The 22,452-nt window shown below is 34.2% G+C and overlaps 1 pseudogene; it reads right to left on the bottom strand.

Moving 5' to 3' along the window:
• Nucleotides 1-2,494: 2,494 nt before the first annotated feature.
• On the bottom strand, nt 2,495-8,204 carry LOC149201554 (acyl-coenzyme A thioesterase 2, chloroplastic-like; annotated as a pseudogene).
• Nucleotides 8,205-22,452: the final 14,248 nt, after the last annotated feature.

Below are 22,452 nucleotides of genomic sequence, written 5' to 3'. Positions count from 1 at the left end.
AATAATAATAGTAACAACTTATTTCACTTAGTATAATTTAAATAGTAAAAATATAACATTTATTTATTTTTTAAATTTCTAGTATTCATGCATAAAATTAATTTACAAAATAATATAATTAAAAACAATTTATTTTTTTCTTTAATAAGTGATTAAACATTATTTACTTTTAGTGAATCCTCATTTATCTAAAATAATAGTTTTCACATGCATGCAAGCATTAACAAACTATATTTTATTATTTTAACAACTTGTTAAAATAATCTAACTGGACTTGACTTAGTTAACTGAGCCAATTAATTACAACTCATCCTTATCTCTTTAATTGATGGATAAATTCATCAATTAATAGGTAAATTGTTGCATGTCCTCACATAGACTTCAAGTTTGTTTTTCCTTAACTAATTAACTCATGGAGATTAATTAATTAATATTTTAAACTACTGTTAAGACCAAATTCGTTTTTACTTCCTATAGTTAGACTACGGACTGCTAAAAATAGGAAGGGGCCTAGAAATGTTATTTTTAGAACTTTCTATTTTTAGCAATTTCACCTCTCACCCAAAGTGGTTAATGACCTCACTGGCCAAACTGCTATTTTTAGACATACTATTTTTAGTAGGTCTATTTTTAGCACATTCCAAATTTAGCATTTCTTGTTGCACATTTTTCAACAAGGGTTGCTAGCCACATGGGCCTGAGTCAGGCTCAACGTTGTCTCTTCATGACCAAACCCTACCCCCACTACTTGGCCTGTGCTCCATTCCTCATTACTTCTAAACCCACAACTAATTACGATGTCCTCTAACCCTCCTGAATAAAAATGACTGTGAGGATGGGATGGATCAAAACTTACTTGGAAAGTATCGATTACCGCCACTTTGTGCTCTGACAAGGACGACTTCTCATGCTCCTTCTGCTGCCCTTCCCAGCTTTCCAGATACAACAATCCTAGACTTTCCTCCAGGAGCCCTAGGGTTTTACTCTGCTTCCAACCTGCTTCCGAGCCTCCTTTCTTCCTCCCTGATCATCCAGCTGGACGAATATACCTCTCGATGTTCTGGTCTGTTACCTCCAGACCCCAGACCGACAGTATGTCCCCAAGCTCGGGGTCCAGCTCAACAGAATCGCTTGGTTTGACCATCTTCTACCTGTATTTTCCTTGGTAACTGCTTAGCAGTAAAAATTCCCTTCACTGTTCTGGCTTCAATGACATGTTGTGGGTAGGAGGCGACAATGCATCTAGCCTTCGAACAGAACTCCGTTACACCGCCAGATGCCATTCTTTGTAGGCGTTCATGAGCTTATTGGCTTCCCTTTCCCGAAAAACATTTTCTCCCGCCGCCTTCCACCTGTCCTCCACAGTACTCTCGTGCATGATGACCTCGGGTCAGCCAAGGCCACACGTCCACCTCCTGTACTACCTCCTGTCACATTCCCGGCCCTGCAGGCCTCCACGTAATAATTATTATTAATTATTTTTATTTAGGCCCGACACAAGAAGAAAGAAGAATCAATGTCTCTTAGTTCAAGTTTGTGATTCATTTATAAAGTCAATATAAAAACATAGTAATATATTTTTTTAATATAACATTTAATTGATTATTATCGTTAAGAAGAAATAGTGGTGACAAAATTTTATCAATATTTATTGTAAATTGAAAAAATTAAAAATAAATAATCACACACTAAAATAAATGGCCTCTTCTTACATTTCAACCTCTTATTGCCATTCCACGTGTTCAAATTGACTAATCTTTCCAAATTCCATGGGAATCTCTTAATGGTAATTGAACAAAAAATTTTTCATAGTCCCTTCCTCTTAAAATAATATATATATATAAACAACCACCTCTGAGCCAAAATATCTTGTTTTAAAAAAAACTCAACAATCTCACACCACCTACTTCTTATTCATGAACAAATTTCAACCTCATCTTTTATATTCAAATATTCAATCGGTCATGTATAAATACATGACACAGTCTCTCCCCATATTCAATCATAATATCAAATGTATAAATAAATATGCATATATGAAATGTATAAATACATGACAAAGTCTCTCCCAATATTCAATCATAATATCAAATGTATAAATAAATGACAAAATATCTCCAAATATTCGATAGTAATATGAAATATATTAATGCATGCCAAAATCTCTCCAAATATTCCATCATAATAGCTACTTTAATATAAAAAAAATCATAACAAACTAAACTAAGATTATTACTAAATTGCGAATTGCTGTGACCTTAGTCTCTTGTCATCCGTCAAACTCTACAACATCATTGCATTGCATTTTTCCGAGCCACAAATAAGTTGCAATCTCAATTCATGGAATTAAGTGACTATCCGGCTCATAACCAATGAATCACAGCTTTTTCCAGTCATTCATTTCCTAATTTGCTATACTTTTATGTAGATTAGAGATAAAATGTTTAAAAATGAGTTAAAGATGAAATGACTTGTTCCGACTTAGTCCAAACATTCAGCATATTTGACGTTCAAGGACACGACGAGCTTCCTCTTCTGTTACGGGCAGAACTTTGCGGATCTTTAATCCACCTTCCAGAGCATCAGGGTATACTGTGAATGTGAAATAAATGGTATTGGAGACCCGGTCAACGCCACATATGGAGATGCATGAATCTCATCTTAATCTTACTTTGAAATAAAGCAAGCATCAAGCAAACCAATGACACACATGATTGAAGGAGGATTTATAATCACAAATTTTAATCAATGAAGAAGACTAGACTCCAACTCTGAAACAGACCTCCCCTTTCTCTCCCATGGAGAACTGCACATTTCACGTTTTCAACTACGACTTACCTCGCTACTTCTTAGTTCTGGTCTGGTAACATGTGCAACAACTTCAATACTTATGAGCGGTCGCTTTGGGTCATCTAGTTGCGTGAATAAAACACAGGATTTGAAACAAAGGAAGTCCCCGACATGTACGTACAATCAATCAATATAGTTTTTTAACCTCAGTTCATTTGAGTCCTATTGTTAATGGAATATGCATTTATTTTAATTTATGGTGGCACCTCAGTTCATTTGAGTCCTATTGTTAATGGAATATGCATTTATTTTAATTTATGGTGGCATTGAGTAATGTACTTTTTATATATTATATATAATTCATTTTTTTCATTATCAATTATGGCAATGTAGTATCTTATTAGCGTTATTTTCATTATTAATTTTGGGAATATTTTAGAATCAATCCTGCGAATATAAATTAGATGTGAGGATATTTTTTTCAACTTAATTTTATAAAAATATTCTCAAAATGGAACATCCAATTGAATTCAAAGACCTGAGACTTAAATTAAGTTACTTGTGGCTTCATGTCATTTTACCGAGGCTTTGTGAATCTACTACCCTCGATTTTCTTGGAAAACAAGTAGCTTTATTTGTGAATTCACTACATGTTGCTTAACATGTCATTTTACTGACGATTTGCGAATTTACTACTCTCGATTTTCTTGGAAACCAAGTAGCTTTATTTGTAAATTTACTACTATTTAAACCATGGAGTTTGTTTTTATTAACCTGGACTAGATAGCATATCTACTTCAGAAAAAATAGGTTATCAGGTTATCCTTATCATCTTGATAGTAGATTCTAGAATATTTTGACAAGTTTTCTTAAAATATCTTATCATCTTAATAGTTAATCTTGCTCATCATATTTCTAAAATGTGTCGAAATCTACGTTATCAAATTATAATTAAACTAGTAAATCAGAGAACTATTACGAAATTAAACGGACCAAACTCAACTGATGAGATCGGGGAGTTAAAATATCTATTTGCAGGAAGTGTTACTCACTGGTCTCAGAAAATCAACACGATCAACTTTCAGAAAGCAAGGAGCGCGACCAACAATGCCAACTCAAAGGCACGATGCATCAGAAACCCTCCAAAGATTCGTCCATGTAAGTTGCGTTGTTGTGGCTGGCAAACGAGTGCATTTACAAGCCTTGTGTCTTTTATCAGTATGCTGTCCCTGTCTGCTAAACCTGCAGGCATGTCACACAACACACGACCATCTCTCAACAAAGCTTCTACTCTCTCACCATCGCCATCAGCATGCAACCTGTTGCTTTCCTCAAACTCCTTTCCACGTCTTTGTCTTTCTTTCTTCCTTCTCGTGTCTCTTGCTTCACCTTCCGCCAGGAGTGCCTTCTCTGTGTCTGTTTGTGGTACAAGTCGTTTAACAGGGGTTGATTTTCCAGTTTTCAAGTCTCGTGACACAAACGTAAAGTTCGTAATTAGAGCAAGAGAGCCCCCACTTCCAGTGTCCCCTGCGGAAAAGGCCCAAGCAAAAATCTCATGGGAGCTTCTTCAAGTACAGAACAGCATTCGCAAAGTAAATGGCAGTGACGAAAAATAGTGAGCCATTGTTGTATAAATACCTCCAGATAGCTTAGTTATGATCATTTGAATCTCAATTGATGAGCGGCTGTTGGGGATTTCAGGGGATTTCAAATTCAAAAGACCAGAGAACAACGCTCTGATACGAGTTGTTGGGAATTTTTCTGACAAAATTTCAAAAACAACATAAACTGGACACAGAGACAATGCTCTGTTTTCTCCACAGGATCTTAGCACAGGGAAGCTAACTTGTTTTCTGAGAACAGAAATTTTTCACATCCAAAAAAAACTTTGCATTCATCAATGTGACTGCATGTTACAAAAAAAATGGTCTTCCTCTTAACAGAGGGATTACAAAACTGCTGTCACAAAAAGAGTCTTCCTCACATAGAGGGATTCTCCAACACTGATGTTACAAAAACATCTTCCTCACATAGAGGGATTCACCAACACTGATGTTACAAAAACATCTTCCTCACATAGAGGGATTCACCAACACTGCTTCAGATGCAGTTCCACGAACAATCAAAAGAGTCTTCCTCTTAACAAAGGAATTCACCTGAGACTGTGTTGAAGAGCACCTTCCTCTTTAACAGAGGGTTTCATCAAAAATACATTTCAACCAACCAGATCTCCTCCTGAGATTTTACATTGCTGTGTGTAAAAATCTCATTTACATTTACTGCTGTAAAAACAGAGTTTTATATATGGTGCTGTAATAAAAAAACATTTACTTACATTTACTGATGTAAATGTAATTCGTTACATTTCATTACAAAAAAAATCTTCTTCACTGTCGCGCTGCTGCACCTCTGTGTAAAAACACATTTTTTTTCATTCTCACTGCGGTGAGTTACACATTTACATTGCAATAAAAAAAATACATTTGCTGCTGCATCCCACACATTTTTCTTTTGTTTTCAGTCAACAAAAACAACCCTCATTTCCTTATGCATTGCTGTGCATGCCTCCTTTCTCACGCTGCCCCTGTTCTATGTTCTTCTATGCACTGCTGTGCATTTTTCATTCCTCACACTGCTGTGCTCTTACCCTCACTCATTACACTGCATTACTTGCATAAAAAAAACTCATCATTCTACGCATCATTCTCCACATAAATTATTAACATACGCTACCCCTTTTCCTTCTTTTTTTTTCGTTCTCTTCATTATTCAATGGTCAACTCATTCCTTTTTTTTATTAACACCTTGCAATGCTGTGCAAACCAAAGTTCCCCTTTTTTTTTTAATGAAAGTCAACAGGGACAAAAACCATATTGTATATGTCAAAACAAATAATAATACATGCCGTAAAAACTTAAGTGTTTTACCAACCATCTATGAATGCCATTTAATTCTCAGCATGGCGGTCAATTAATTTAGTCGGCCTTGTTGACAGAACCGGCGGTCAAACTGAAACTTCACGCAATGTCCATACCCTGCAGACCTGTACGCAGCCGTTGATTTCATCGGACGGTTGTCAAACCATATCGCGCGGCTGCTGCCATAACCATTGCATATGTGATTTGTTTGACAGAAGGTGCGATCTGCGATGGCTCAGGTCGCATTGCATCGCGAAGAGCTTAACGCACAGAGGTTTGAATTTGCGATCTGCGATCGCATCGTCATCTTCACAACGCAGGGGACAAGGAGCAGGGGACAAGGAGCAGAGGGGGGCAGCGATATGCGATCTGTGCGATATGCGATGGATCGCATCGCAAGTAAAAAACTTATTGTTTTGCACACGCTGTTGCTGTTCAACTGCTTCTGCAGTTGAAATTACATTCCAACAGCGGCCAACCCAAGTAACAGCACCAACAACTTTCAGGTCAGTGTCCACACGGATTGGTTGCTTCAACACCATGTTGTCAAGAGACGCTGTAACTAGTAACAATGGTGTCGGTGTGTCGTCATAATCGGAGCAGTGCTGAAAAAAATAAACCATTAAGAATATAATGTCATTTTTTCTGACTCGACTCTAAAATCTGCTTGTGCAAGTTTGATCCATCTAAACCAAAAATAAAAATTCTTCTCTCATGAGCAACTTTGATCTATATATATATTAATAAAAAAATCTTTTCCATGGGCAACTTTGATCCATCTATATATATTAATATTAGAAAGAAATAAACTAACAATTTTTTATTAATAAAAATTGTTAGGTAGTTTATAGGTATTATCAGAAATATAGTGCTAGAAAGAGAAACAGTGCTCAAACAGTAGCGATACCTTAGTGCAGAGCAAATCCACAAAGAAATAATAGAAAACATGCAAAAGATAGAGATGAAAAACATTGCAAAGTCATCGTGAAGCAGAACTGATCAGTCCAAAAATGTAAAATGCCTGGTCTCGTGTCCTGTTGAACTGGGAGATGCCAACAAAATATATAATTTCAATCAATGAAGTAAAATATATTTCTTTTTAACAACAGAAAATATGTTTTCCGACAAAAAAAAAAAAACGAACTTTTTATTGCAAGGTAAAAAGTTACATTAACAGAAAATATGTTATATATATAGACGAGGAATTTATATAAAAAATACATACAACATATTTTAAATTCCAGTAGTTTTGAAGTGTAATTTTTTGGAATGTATTTTTGGTTTATTTTCCAATTTAATTTGTCTAAAATCTGATAGGGATATATTGAAATCACAATTTTGACAAGTGAACTCTTCGCAACAGAATTTTTTTGAGGATTTTTAGAATGCTGAGTCTATATATGCAGTCAAAACACCAATTTAAACAACAGAAATCAAGATTTGACCACAATTTTTCCACCAGATTCCAACCAAAAATCTGCCAGAATCTCCAAAAATATTACACTCGAAAATTACTCCCCTAAAATTTATTAAATGGAATGAAATTAAATATTTATGAAATTAAATTATATATAAAATCTCTATTGTTTATTGTTATTTATGTATTAAATTTGATTATATATATAGACACGCACGTTGCGTTGTATATTCATATATTTGTTCTTAAGAGCTGGCATTCAAATATTATTGATGTATATTATATTAATATATACACTAACAACAAATAATATATTTGTTTAAGGAATTATACATGGATCAGGTTCCAAAGACCATGGATGTTTACTTTGTTTTGTTTTATATATAAAGAAAAATTGAATAGATGACTAAGATATATGTTAAAAAACGGAATCATCGTCACATATCTATCAACACCTCACAGTAGAGCTATGCTCCTGGGTTTCCCGGATGCGTCGTTGGAATGGGGCGGCATTGTATATCAGCAACCACCATTGTATATCAGTAAATATAAATGAAAAAAACAATGATTTTCTGCTACAAGCTATTATATGGAAGACGCTATGGTCTCTACTTGAGGTGAAGAGCATAAATTAAAAGTAGAATCAGATACGTCCCAAATCTCTCTGAGATTTTTAAAGTAGAACCAGATAAATCGAATAACTCCACAAATAAAATATAAATTACCTTGAAAGCAATGGTGTCCGCTAAGGCATATAAATCCTCCAAAAGCTTACCGATCCTGACCTCATTGTATGGATCCCTGTATTGCTCTCGCAGTATGTGATCGGAGGAGAAGTTGTAGAGTATGCTTATGCGGCTCTGACTCGGACTTTTGGTTTTGGGCTGTGACTGTGGGGATCTGAGAGAAAAATTTAACACATGCTTTTCCAATATGCTGCGTCTGACCTGCCAGAGAGCATTTGTGACAGCCGAGTTGTAGAGACGCGGCCATAGGCTAAGGGGCTTACGGAGGGTCTCCCCAGCGTCTACTGCAGGAGATTCCTCGAGAGGAGAAGCTACAGAGAAAATGGTGGCCATTGATAAGAGGCGGAGCACAGTGGCACTCTATGAAGTTACTATGGTGATACAATGGGGGAGGCAATGAAGGAGGGAGGCGACTCGAAAATGGCAGCCCAAAATGCTCACTTTGATTCATCGTCCAGGTTGGCATTTTATAGGCGTCTGTAGATTCTTCCAGATGATATACCGCATTTTATGTACAGTGTGGATCACGCCTAAGCTTATCGCACGGAACGGTTCACGGTTCACTGGTTCATGTTATTGTTTTGGTATCGTTTTTTATTTGTAAGTGATGTTCTGATTCATGATATCGCTTTTTAATTGAGTTCATGTTCATATAAAATAATATTTATTTCTTGCGACGAAAGAGAGTTTGTATATAAAAAGAGTCAATGGTTGTATGGATTAATGGTCACCAAAATAGAATACATATACTGTTGTTTTCATCAATTGTCAGGTTAGATTATTGTTCTGGTAGGGCATGAATTGCCATGACTTGTATGTATCAATTGAGAGGTTATTATTATAAGATTTAATTAAATAGATAATGATTCTGTTGAAATATTATTAAAGTAAGAGTTATTGCTTCTTTGTATAAGTGAGTGATGTGCATATAGTTTTGTGCTTAAAACAATTATAAAATGTTACACACAAAGAAGTATGAAAAATTTTATGATAAAACTGACCAGTGAGGATGGAATTTGAGAGTCAAATTATTTATTTATTATAAAATAATTTTTTTATAGAAAAATCATAATATTAAAATATCAAAATAAATGAATTTTTTTTTAGATTTGAAATTCTTACGCTACTTGATAGAATTATAATGAGATTCGATATTTGCACCATAGTGATCACAAAGCCTAACTCAAGAGCACACATTTCAAACTTCCATAACATTTATACTTCATAATTTAGGGGAGATTCCATATTCGCACCATAGTGGTCACAAAGCCTAACTCAAGAACACACATTTCAAACTTCCATAACATTTATACTTCATAATTTAGGGTGAGATTCCATATTCGCACCATAGTGGTCACAAAGCCATTTATACTTCATAATTTAGGGTGAGATTCCATATTCGCACCATAGTGGTCACAAAGCCTAACTGAGAGCACACATTTCAAACTTTCCCTAACATTTATACTTCTTAATTTGTTTGAACACTGTATTAATTTGGTCAAAAGTGGCCATATTTCTTGTTATTAATCAAATGTCTAAATTAAATTATGTGTTAAATATTATTTTAATTATTTAGGTTATTTTTTCTTAATATATCACGATTTTAAAATTTTATCTAAATTAGTTTTTAATATATTAATATTTTTTTTTAAATTTTAATTTGGATAAGCTTTAAAAAAATTTCATTTAAATTAGTTTTTAATATATTAATATTTTTTTTTAATTTTAATTTGGATAAGTTTTAATATTTTTAAAATTTTGTATAATTATTTAATGTTAATTTTAATTTAATCAATTTAAAATAATAATGAATTAATAAATATAATTTAACATAATTCTAAATATAAGTAAGAGATATTTTATATCATTTTATATTGTAATTTTTAATCTTGACCATAAATATAATTTAAGATGATTATAAATATTATTGACATATAAGTAAGAGATATTTTATATAATTTTATATTTTAATTTTCATTCTTGACGATTAATACAATTTAAGATGATTATAAATATTATTGACATGATAATTAATAATAATTATCTTATATTTTAATATGATTAAGTATTCATAATTATAGTTTATATTAATTTTTTTTATTGATAATGATGATGATGGTTAACCTCCACTTAGACCAAACTTTGGTTTATCGGACCTAAAGAAATTAATTATTTAGTTCGATTTAAGATTTTATTCCGATGCTCAAAAAGCTTGGAGAGAAGCCTCCCGAGCTACCTATAATTTTGACATTGTAAAAGGCTAGGAAGGTCAGTATTGCAAAAAAGATTACGAAACCGAGATGTCATGTGGTTGTACGTGGGGCACTCTAAGAGGAAGTGATTTTCATCCTTGATGTTCATATTCTCATAGAGATGGAAGATCCTTTCCATCCATGGTGTTTTAGGAATTGCGCAACGACCTGTTTCACTATGGAGCTCATGAGAGTTTGTTCTAATCTTGGCTATATTAATTTTCTTCTTTGAGCTAGTTAAAACAGAGAGATACTTTTGATCTTCTAGGGTGGGGTTGATGAGCTCCTTAAAATATCTTAATTTTCTTTTAGCTGCTAAATCTTTCTCACACCACATTTTTTCTTTGAACTTAGAAGTAACACTATTTTTAATGCTATTAATGTTTTGTAATGCAACATTCTCATCGATCTCCCAATGGTTTAACCATGCCCTTGTGTCTTTATACCAACCTCGTTTGAGCCTTAGGTGGTTTTGGCTAGAATTTAAAGCTAGCTTAGGATGTTTATGGTCTCTTATTTTATTGAGCTTGTGCTCGTACAACAGGAGCCTAGTCATAGCTAGGCTCTCGATAGGGGAAAGACCCACTTCTATAAGGAGAATAGGATATGGTGTATTGCTTTTAATTTTGAGGTTATACATTATAAAATGCTTCTGGATCTGCTCAATCTTTCTCCAGGATTCTCTAGAGATGTTGCAACCCCAAACCTTACATCCATATAAGATAACAGGAGTGACTAAAGTTTCAAAGAGGAACTTCTTTCTATCCCACATTACGAGGTTTTCCATTTTAAAATTATTTTCAAGGCCAAAATAAGCTTTCCACCCCCCATTAATCCTTTTCTTAATGTTATAACTCCAGTTGAGCTTGTGATGAATATCAATTCCCAGGTACTTGCAAGAAGAAACTTCATCCAAGTTACTATTGTCATACCTAAAATTAGCGTAAGTGTCCTTCTTCGATTTGATAATCATAACTTTTGTTTTGTCAGTGTTAACAGTCATACCCATGGTAGAGCAGAAATCTTTAAGAAGTCTAAGTTTCTTATCAAGATCTGATGGGCACCTTGCGAGAAGAACAATATTGTCAGCAGCGAGAGGAACAGTATTGTCAACATAGAGAAGAAGGATGATTACTATCCTAGCAGCGAGAAGGATGATGACTATCCTAGCTAAGATCATGCCAGCACAGCCTCCTTCCTCTAAACAACCTTCTAGCTTGTCATTGTAAATGCCAAATAGGGTAGGGGAGAGGGGGGAAACCTTGTTTAACTCCGATATTACACTTAATATCTTGCGACCACCCCTTATTGCTCTTTAACTTGGAAATTACATTCTCGTAACCTTATAGCGACAGATCTCAACTCGAAAGGAACCTTTACCTCTTCTAATCTATTCCATAGGTTGTTTCTAGGAATCGTATCGAAAGAATTTCTAAAGTCCACAAAGCAACAAAAGATATTTGATTTGTCATTGTGACATTCCTCCACAATGATCCTAAGCGTAATGAGATGGTCTGTTGTTGACTGTTGCCTTCTAAAACCTGCTTGGCCTTTAGCCCACTTACCTTCACTTTCAAGCCATATGCTCAACTTCTTTTCCAAAATAATACCATATAACTTGGCTAAGAGAGGGTTGATGATGTGGGAGAATCCAGCTCAACATTATCAATGTATTCTAGTAAACATACGGGGTCTTGTGTTTCAAGGAAGTTGGTTTCCTAAGCTGAGTTAATGTAATTATTTAATGTTTTGAGTGATTTTAATGAGAATAGGAATTAATTGAATATTGTGAGGCTCTATTGTAAATGTTCTCGAATGTAGGAGAACATGAGAGATATAGGATAGTTGAGTGATGAGAGGATTAAGAATTGATTGTAAACCCCAAATTAGGAATTAGTTCATGATTTTGTGGATTTGAGAGAATCCTTAGGGATGAAGAAGAGATTTTAGGAATGTGGTTGAGAAATCTATGGATCTAAAACTAGAAATTGGTTTTAGAATTCCTTTGTATAAATGTAAGCCTAAAAGGCATGAACAGGGGTTAGAGAGGTTAGATAAGATATATAAGTTAAAAAGTTAGTTGGGTAAGCTAGAGTGTGGAATTTAAGCCTACGGGCAGAATGTAAGCAGAGGCCACTGATATTAGAAAATCAGGCCAAGAGAGAGAGTCCCATTTTGTAATTATGTGTTGATTTATATATATGTGAAGAGATTTAATTTCAAGTTGTATAAGTATGTCATCGAGTATTGAATGGTGAATGATTAGTGAATTAACATAACCTGTGTAATAGAGAGTTGTAGGTGGAATCGTGGTGGATGTACAGGGAGAAAAACAAATCAGAGATTCGTAATAGACTCTTGAGTTCATTGAAGGGTCTGCAACCGCTCTGGGATGAAATAGGTCAAAGGGGCATGAGAGGTTAAGCCAAAGGGGGGTGCAACGGAATAGCAAAGGTGTAAGGTAGAGTCTTTTGAATAAAATCGGAAGATATATAAACGTAGGAAATTGGTGTAAAATTGAAGTAAACAGGTGGACGGAGTAATGGAGTCTTAATGCTCAACAACTGTCGGATCTGGAAGATCAACGATTGAGATTAACTCGCAAACGAGCCTTGGAGACTTGCGATGAGTGAGTTGTGATTAATCGTGGACTGTTGGATCGTGGCGAGATCAATAGTCACTATTGAAATCACAATTGGAAGTCGGAGGTGCAATGGTCATCGACGGTGTTTAACGGAGTTGCGACATCGCCAATAGCGATATATCGACGATTGGTGGAATCAGAATTCGGGCTTCGGCGATTGGAGGAATCAGAAGTCGAGCTTTGGAGATCGAAGGGATAGTGCAAAGGGGATACAGACCCAATGGCGTTATAGCGAAGGGTCTATAATATTTGAAATCCGACTATGTGTGTCAGAGCGGGTTTTAACCGTTAATCCATTATATTGGTGTTCGAATGATGCGGGCCAATTCTAAAGGAAATCACATATCAGAAAGATTATGGGTTAATGTGAACATGGAAGGCCGATAGCCAATTGCGATAAAGGAAATCCTCGAGAAGTGTGCAAGAGCTATACGAAAGGCGGAAAAGATATGGTTTAGAAGCATTTTCCTTTGTAAAGGTTGTTATAAAGGAAAAGGACCCGATAGAAGGTTTTATACGTAAAACCATATGTAACCAAGGTTAGGAGAGGGTGATTATATATATCCGGGTTAAAGGCTTGAACTAAGGTTCTGAAGGGTTTTAATTCCCGATAGAAGGATTGGAAAGGAAGACTTTAATAAAGTCGTGAACAAAGGCTTGAGGATTGTTTAATGTCCTGGTAGGAGGTCTTGGCGGGGTGATTGGTTCCAATACTAAGGAACTGTAGATAAAGAGGGCCTTCACCATTGTATGGTTGAAGATTTGACTCCATGGAAGAGTGAAATTCCTGGGACAGTTGTGTTTATGCATTTTTATGCATACTGTGGGTATAAGCAGGGGTAACCCTGCATCATTTGGTGTTAGAGCTGAATTATAAATGAACCATTTGGTATAAGGTAGAACAAAGCAATTATGTATGAGAGTTTCTTTGAAAGAGTTCAAAATAGAGATATTTGGAAAGATCTGTATGCAGGCAAGGGAGATCAAATTCTAATTTGACAGTCAAGCAACCAGAGTACAACTGGGAGAATGGAGAAGAACAGTTAAGTTCTTAGAGGCAGGTAAGGCAGAATTAAGCAGAGATTGTAGAGACAAGAAGAGTCTACAACGATGTTTGGAGAATGGAGATTCACTCGAATGTGAATGGTGAATGGAGACTGCTTATGAAATCATACAAGTATTGTTTTATTTAATTCTGATTTGAGTTGCTGACAAAGAAATAGATTGAAGATTGATGGTTGTAGCTAATGAAGTGTCTCAGCAAAAGGAGATTAAGCCTTAAGAAGTAGCAATGGAAGGAATTGTTAAGGATTTCCGAGTGGAAAGGAAACTCATAAAAGAAGGAATTGTTGCTGATAGTTGAGCTTTACCAAGATAAAGCCAGAGGATTGGAAGAAAGAATCAGATTCTAAATCTGATTGACAGTAGCTGGATATTGAGGATTTGTGCAATGGAAGCATAAAGATTTGCTGAAACAGATTTGCAGGAATGGTGAGATCTTGAAGGTAGGTGAAGGTATGCAGTTTTGTCTGATGATTAGTAGATATTGAATGAGTAAAATTTTATAGCAAGATTATAGTAGTTAAACTATAAGAGATATGTTTGTAAGTTTTTGAAGAAGCAGAGTTTGAAGATACAGCTGAAGGCTAGTGGAAAGGACAGTCCATTCAAAAGTACAAGTGAATGGGAGGACAAGATCAGGCAGAGATCTTGAAGGTAAGATGATATGGTTTTATTTTAATTGGATTTGAAGATTAGAAGGTTGTAGTCTTTGCATTGATGCAAAAGTATTGTTGCAAGTCCCAAGAGGCAATTCCACAAAGGATGTGGTAGAATTGCTAAGAGATAAAGGAAGCTGGCAAGAGTTTCCAAGTGAAAGCGGAAATGTGGCAGAACCTTGAGGAATTCCAACAGAGATTAGATAAAGAGGACAATTGTGTTCTTAGAAGATGCAGATGAGTTGAAGCCCAGAAGGAGCAAAGAGAATTGCTCAAAGGAGGTTCCAAAGATGGAGAACCAATTCCTTACCAAAAGACTGAGTGAAGAGAGCTTGGTGAGGTAAGTGGTAGTAGGGCAAACTTGTTGTGGAGTAGGTTTTAGTGCAACTCATAGTGAAGTGAGTGAGGAACTCATAGAGATGGAGAGGATGATGACTAGTGACAGTCATAACGAAGGTTCTGAAAGCAACCATAGCCAAGGATAGAAGGAAGGAGATGCCAAGGAAAATGGCATACAAAGACAGTTAAGCAAAGAGGAATATGAGAGGGAGAAGGCTGAGATAGCAGTTCAACTTGAAGTGTTAATGGAGATGTTGCAAAGTAATGAAGTATATCAGAAACATGGTTATGTCATGAGAAAGAAAGTGAAGTGGCAAAGGCTACAAGAGAAGAGGAATCAACAAATGAATATGCAGTTAATAAAGGAGCTAAGGGAACTTGAACAGGTTATTGGTTCCAAACAGAGGAAAGAGAGGCTCGAAAGAGTTGAGTTACATCAAAAGGAAGATGCTGAAGAAGATGTTGAAGTTTCGTTATGTGTACCAGAGAGTGGACCATTACTTTTTGAAAGTGATGAAGAGCTAGAGGACTTGAGTCATATGAATGATTCGAAGCAGGCAGAAGACTTGATGACTGAAGCGTCAAGTGAGACCAGAAGGTCTTGTATTTTTAAAACTAATGATTTGTGTATGATTGCATGTTTGGAAGAGGATAGATAGTATTTTAAAGCTGTCAAAGATGTGAAAGAATACCTTCCAGAAGATGAAAGTTTTGAAGTAGAATATGACCAGGAGAGTGGAAAAGAATCAGTTCACTATAGGGGACAAGTATTGGAAGACATCATTGAAACAGATTATGAGAAGGAGAGACTAGTTGACAGTCTCAAGGGTTCTTTGAGTTTGAATCAGCATACTGATATGCTGACAGAAGAAGAGAGATCAGAGCAACATATTGAAGTGTTGCCAAAGGAAGAAGAGGTACAGAGACCTTATATTTTTTATTATAATGATTGTCTTATAATTGAAGATATTGTTACAGAAGCTGGAATATATTTCGCACAGGGGGACAGCCAAATGAAAGAAGAAGAGGAAGCACATCTACTGAAGGATGTCAAGAAAGATTTAGCAGAGGAAGAAGGACCATGTGAGATGATGGGTGAATAATAAGTGAGGAAATGGGAGATTATGTAGAATTTCCAAAGTTCGCTCCAAGTAAAATTATTGAGTTATTTAGAGAATTAGAATTTCAGAGGAGGAAGTTAGAATAGCAGAGGATAAATGTTTAGGATAGATTGCTGAAGAAGGATGATAAAATAGTTGTCATAAATAATAATCAAGAAGAAGTTGATAGGTGCAGAAAACAGAAGCAGGAATTGTTTTTAAAAGACAATGTAGCAGCGACAGAAAAGGTGCAAAACAATAGTAAATGAGAGAGTAAGGATGAAAAGGTAGCAATCAAAATAATTGAAGAACAAGTAATAATGAGAGTTCAGTAATCAAGAAATGAAAATAGTCAGCAGGCAGAGGATATACTAGACGAAGAAATTGAACTGATAAGAAGGTTAATGATCAAAGTGTCCCAGAGAAAGAAAACAACAAGAAAGGAGAGGAGTGACAACAAGAGGAAAAGAGTAGCAGACTACGAAAGCAAGGCAAGTGGAGCATTACAACATAAAGTATGGAGACTTGGAGAACAACAGCAACAATAGAGAAATTGACAAGCAAGGACAGATTACAAAATAATCCAGGAGGAAATAATTATCCAGACTTATGACTAGGTGGTCATAAATTTTCTTACATGGGGAGTCTGATGTAGGAGAATCCAGCTCAACATTTTCAATGTATTCTAGTAAACATAGGGGGTCTTGTGTTTCAAGGAAGTTGGTTTCCTAAGCTGATTTAATGTAATTATTTAATGTTTTGAGTGATTTTAATGAGAATAGGAATTAATTGAATATTGTGAGGATCTATTGTAAATGTTCTTGAATATAGGAGAACATGAGAGATTTAGGATAGTTGAGTGATGAGAGGAATGAGCGTTGATTGTAAACACCAGATTAGGAATTGGTTCATGATTCTATGGATTTGAGAGAATCCTTAGGGATGAGGAAGAGATTTTAGGAATGTGGTTGAGAAATCTATGGATCTAAAACCAGAAATTGGTTTTAGAATTCCTTTGTATAAATTTAAGCCTAAAAGGCATGAACAAGGGTTAGAGAGGTTAGATAGGATAGATAAGTTAGAAAGTTAGCTGGGTAAGCTAGAGTGTGGAATCTAAGCCTATGGGCAGAATGTAAGCAGAGGCCACTGATATTAGAAAATCAGGCCAAGAGATAGAGTCCCAATTTGTAATTATGTGTTGTTTTATATATATGCAAAGAGATTTAATTTCAAGTTGTATAAGTGTGTCATCGAGTATCGAATGGTGAATGATTAGTGAATTAACATAACTTGTGTAATAGAGAGTTGTAGGTGGAGTCGTGGTGGATGTATAGGGAGAAAAATGAATCAGAGATCCGTAATAGATTCTTGAGTTCATTGAAGGGTCTGCAACCACTTTGGGATGACATATGTCAAAGGCGCATGGGAGGTTAAGCCAAAAGTGGGTGCAACAGAATAGCAAAGGCATAAGGTAGAGTCTTTTGAATAAAACCAGAAGCTATATAAACCTGGGAAAATGGTGTAAAATCGAAGTAAATAGGTGGACGGAGTAATGGAGTCTTAACGCTCAGCAACCGTCGTATCTGGAAGATCAACGACTGAGATTAAGTCACAACCGAGCCTTGGAGACTTGTGATGAGTCAGCTACGGTTAATTGTGGACGTTGGATCGTGGCCAGATCAATGGTCATGATTTAAAACACAATCAGAAATCAGAGGTGAAATGGTCAACGATGATGTTTAACGGAGTTGCGACATTGCTGATCGCGATATATCGGTGATCGACGTTAGGGATTATCAACGATCAGAGGAATCGGAAGTCAGGCTTCGAAGATTAGAGGAATAGTGCAAAGGGGATACAGACCCGATGGTGTTATAGTGAAGGTTCTATAATATTTGAAATCCGACTATGTGTGTTGGAGCAGGTTTTAACCGTTAATCCATTATATTTGTGTTTGAATGATGCGGGGCGATTCTAAAGGAAATCGCATATCGGAAAGAGTATGGGTTAATGTGAACGTGGAAGGTCAATAGCCGATTGCAATAAAGGAAATCCTCGGGAAGTGTGCAGGAGCTGTATGAAAGGCAAAAAAGGTATGGTTTAGAAGCATTTTCCTTTGTAAAGGTTGTTATGAAGGAAAAGGGCCCAATAGAAGGTTTTATATGTAAAACCATATGTAACCAAGGTTAGGAGAGGGTCATTATATATATGCGGGCTAAAGGTTTGAACAAAGGTTCTAAAGGGTTTTAATTCCCGATATAAGGATTGGAAAGGAAGACTTTAATAAAGTCATGAACAAAGGCTTGAGGACTGTTTAAAGTCCCGATAGGAGGTCTTGGCGGGGTGATTGGTTCCAATACAAAGGAACTGTAGATAAAGAGGGCCTTAACCATTGTATGGTTGAATATTTGACTCCATGGAAGAGTTAAATTCCTGGGACAGTTGTGTTTATGCATTTTTATGCATACTGTGGATATAAGCAGGGGTAACCTTGCGTCAGTTGATTATAATTTTTCGATAATTAGAGGGGTTATTTGTATCCATACTTTTAAAAATAGGGATAATGTGGCTCTGATTCCATGGTTTAGGGAACCCTTGCTTGACCACTTGATTGAAAAGCTTGTGAATGTGGGGGATGACGATAGGACCTCCAATTTTGAAGATTTCTGCCTGGTAACCTTCAATGTCCTTAGCCTTCCCATTTGCCAATCATTTAACCCCAAAATCAATGTCTTCTAATGAGAAAATTTCTTTTGTCGTGAGCAGGGTTTCAAAGTTATCCATGACATTTGGAGATTCATGAAGCTTTTTAAGATAGGAATTCCAGTCGTGTAAAGCAATTTTATTATTATCTTTACTTTTCCTAGTTAGAATCTACCTCCATAATTTCTTAGGAGCTACCTTAGAGAGGTGCAAGAGATTCTCTTGTCTTTTACAAATATACTAACTTTTTTTCCTTTTAGTTAGGGCTTTCTATATTTTTATCTTGCCAATTTTAAGAGATTCATCAATAGCTTCCTTAATTGCTCTCCTCGCACTTTTACAATCTTTGTCATACCATCGGTTGGTTTTGCTATTTCCTTTATTACTTGAAACTTCAATTAAGAACTTGTTAATAGAATATGAGAGGGTTGTAGTAAAATAATGGTAGAGGTCTTCTATGTTGTCTATACTAGATAAAGGAAGCAAATTAGTTTTCAATTCATTTAGAAAGAGATGGTTTTTATTTCTATCAAAGATTAAGTTCTTTTGGCTATAAGGATTATCTTCTATGGGATCTCTATACATGAAAAAATTGAGAGTTATAAGTAAAGGGCTATGATCAAAGTTAGGCTCCTCGTCGTTTAAGATGTCAGAATTTATTATTTCGTTGTACAAAGGGAGACTAGAAATAACATATTCTACCAAGATGCTACCAAGCCCATGGATATAGGTCATCTGGCTAGAATTGGGCCACTTCTTTAGACCATTGCAATTTATTTGATAGAATAAATGTATAATAATAGTAAAATTGAAGTGTATATATATTTGTTTTTCTAATTAAAACTTGCAATCTTAAAAAAAAATGTTTTCTTAATTATTAAATTAAATTGGTTCATAATTTAAAATTCAAATATTAATTTATTGGTCTATTTTTAAATCACTACTTCCAATATGTACACTTTCTATTCATTAACTCATTTATAATACAACTATTTAATAAAAAAACAATTCTTTTCTATATCATTATTATAAATAATAATAATAAATACCGATATTTATAATTATTGTATCAAGGCTTTGTGATCCATAATGAATTAAGCAAATTCTTTTAGTAAAAATCACTTAAGAAAATTTTTTGGCCGAGGCTTTTAGAACCAACAAGTGTGGTTCATCATTCTCTTATGCGATTTCTACCAAAAAAGTTTCTTAAATTATAATTATATTTTATTACAAGTTTAATATAGTCTTATTCATGATATTTTAAATTTCCATTAATCATATATATATATGTTTGTTATATTTGTTCTTTAACTTTTTATTTAATAAATATGAAACTAAAATAATAATGTATGGCATAAAATTTTAAAATAAATACATTATTACTAATTATATTTTTAATTAAAAATATTCTTTTTATAAAAATAAAATTATATTTATTAAAATTAAATAAATGATATTATTAATATTTTATATTAATTATATAATTATTTAATAATTTATTTTTTTAAGCTTTGTAGGACTATATTTTCATCCTGTCCAACTTCTCACCACAATCACGGGATAGCACAAGATTTTAGCACGAGGTTTTAAGCCAAGACTTCACGTTTAGTGAGACTTCATTTGCACGACTATTGTCAATTAAACTACACTTAATAAATAGAAAATTATAAATAATAATAAATAGATTTAAATATTGTTGTTTAAATTAAGTTAAATAAATTAAAAATAAATTTTATTTTCAATATCTAACTAAAATAAAAAGAGATTATGAATTAGATTTTTAATTACAGCCAATAAGTATAATATAGTTGGATAATTTAAATGCATCATTTAATCAAATAAATTAAGTTTTTGGCTTCTTTTTTTCCTCATCCAACATATTTGAAAAATCAAAATCATTGAATAGCGTTTCCCTAAGTTAATAGCGCACAATAATTTTAAAAACATTTTAATTACATCCCATAAGTATAGTATAGCTGCATAATTTAAATGCTCACAATGATTTTATAAACATTTTAATTATATCCAATAAGTGTAGTATAGCTTGGCTGCATAATTTGAGAGCATCATTTAGGTTATGTTTTTATTTCATCCAACAAAAGTGAAAAGCAAGATCATTGAATGGTTTTTCCCGAATTTAATGACTCACAATGATTATATAAACATAAGAGTTTTTCCGGGTAATATATTACACGGATCGTCAAATATTAATGTATTAATGAATGTGTGCACATATTACATAGTTGTTGTGGTATCAATCTTATTATCTAGGCATCATATATCTTACGTTGATTAAATAACAAACAATGCATATGGTATATCAACATACCATCACTTATCATATGACATTATTGAATTTTTGATAATTGCTTGAAGTATGAATCACTATAGAAGGAAATCGTGAAAAGTTATATGAAAGGAATAGCTCCCAACTCAATTAGCTGTTGGGAATAGTTTTTTTTAATATTATATAAAGTCAAAGTAACTCGGAAAACCCCGTGGATCGTTTGTGATAAAGTAATAACGTGGGTGTCTATGATAAAATAAAACGTCAATGATCACAGCGAGCACATAGATCGTATGCGATAAGGTAACAATGAGGGAGAATAGCCGGTTGAATATTGTTTAAAATTAATAATGGGAAGGTTAAAAGTGATTGGAATCAGGGTAATTTTTTTAAATTTTTTTAAAAGTAGTGTTTGAATCATGTTTTGATAGTGGAAATAGATTCGACATCATAAAAAATGCCCAAAACATTTAAAATTATAAATTTTAACAATTTTTACTTAAATTTACAACAATCCCTACTAATTTTTTTAAATATAACGAGAATTTCCATAACTTTCGAAAAAAAAAACATAGTTTGGAAAACATAATTTTTAGATTATAGTCTGTAAAAGCCACAGGACAATCAATGCTCTTGGCTAAACATATAGAAGTACGGTATTTTTCTGATTTGTTTAGTTGAAGTGTGGTATATTTTTGATTAATCGAATGGAAGAGCGACATTCATTTCATTAATTTAATGAAACTGTCGTACATCGTTTTGCAAAGCTGGTCAGCCCGACGATTTTACAAGATCTCTATGTTTAGTCCGCAGTGTCAAAGTCACCACCTGTTTTGAAAATTACCACACCGAAAGTTTGAATGTAGGGATTACGGGGCACAGGCCAAACAATGCCTTCCATTAAATATGTGGAAGTGCAATATATTTCTATTTCTTTTGTCAATCGAACTGCAGAATTGTATAAATTAACCAATGGAAAAGTGGTATTCATTTGATCAATTTAATGAAGGCACAATACTCTCGGACGATTTTACAAGATTTGTTCTGCGTATGTTTAGACCGTAGTGCAAAAGTCAAAAGATATTTGGAAAATTGAATGTGGGAATGTAGGAGCCACTAAAAGTATGTGATATGAATGTTAGATTAGCTTTGGTTACCGTAAATGCAACATTTACCAACGATAGTATGATATAAAAAAAAAGAAACCACTGCCACACCGGGATTACGTTCACCCTTGAAACTAGTAGCTGGGATGCGGTGGCAGGTTGACGGAACTGAAAAGTTTACCAAAAAAACACATGGTTAACTATATAAAAAATTAAAAATCTCAATAATATGGTCAAATTAATCTAATTTCATCAATCTTAGATGTCACTATGCAAGTAGTGATCTAATAAATTAAATTATTTTGAAATATAAATATATAAATATAAATATTAAAATATATTTTTATAAAAAAATATTATATATATAAAGTTTTTTAAAATTTTATTTTTTAAAATCTATATATATATATATATTTCTTTTTTGGAGGTGAC

The sequence above is a fragment of the Pinus tabuliformis genome, chromosome 2_1 (assembly GCF_031772625.1).
Source record: "Pinus tabuliformis cultivar Carrire ecotype Pingquan chromosome 2_1, CPIR1, whole genome shotgun sequence".
Lineage (NCBI taxonomy): Eukaryota > Viridiplantae > Streptophyta > Pinopsida > Pinales > Pinaceae > Pinus > Pinus tabuliformis.
This window is presented reverse-complemented; position numbering and strand designations above follow the sequence as displayed.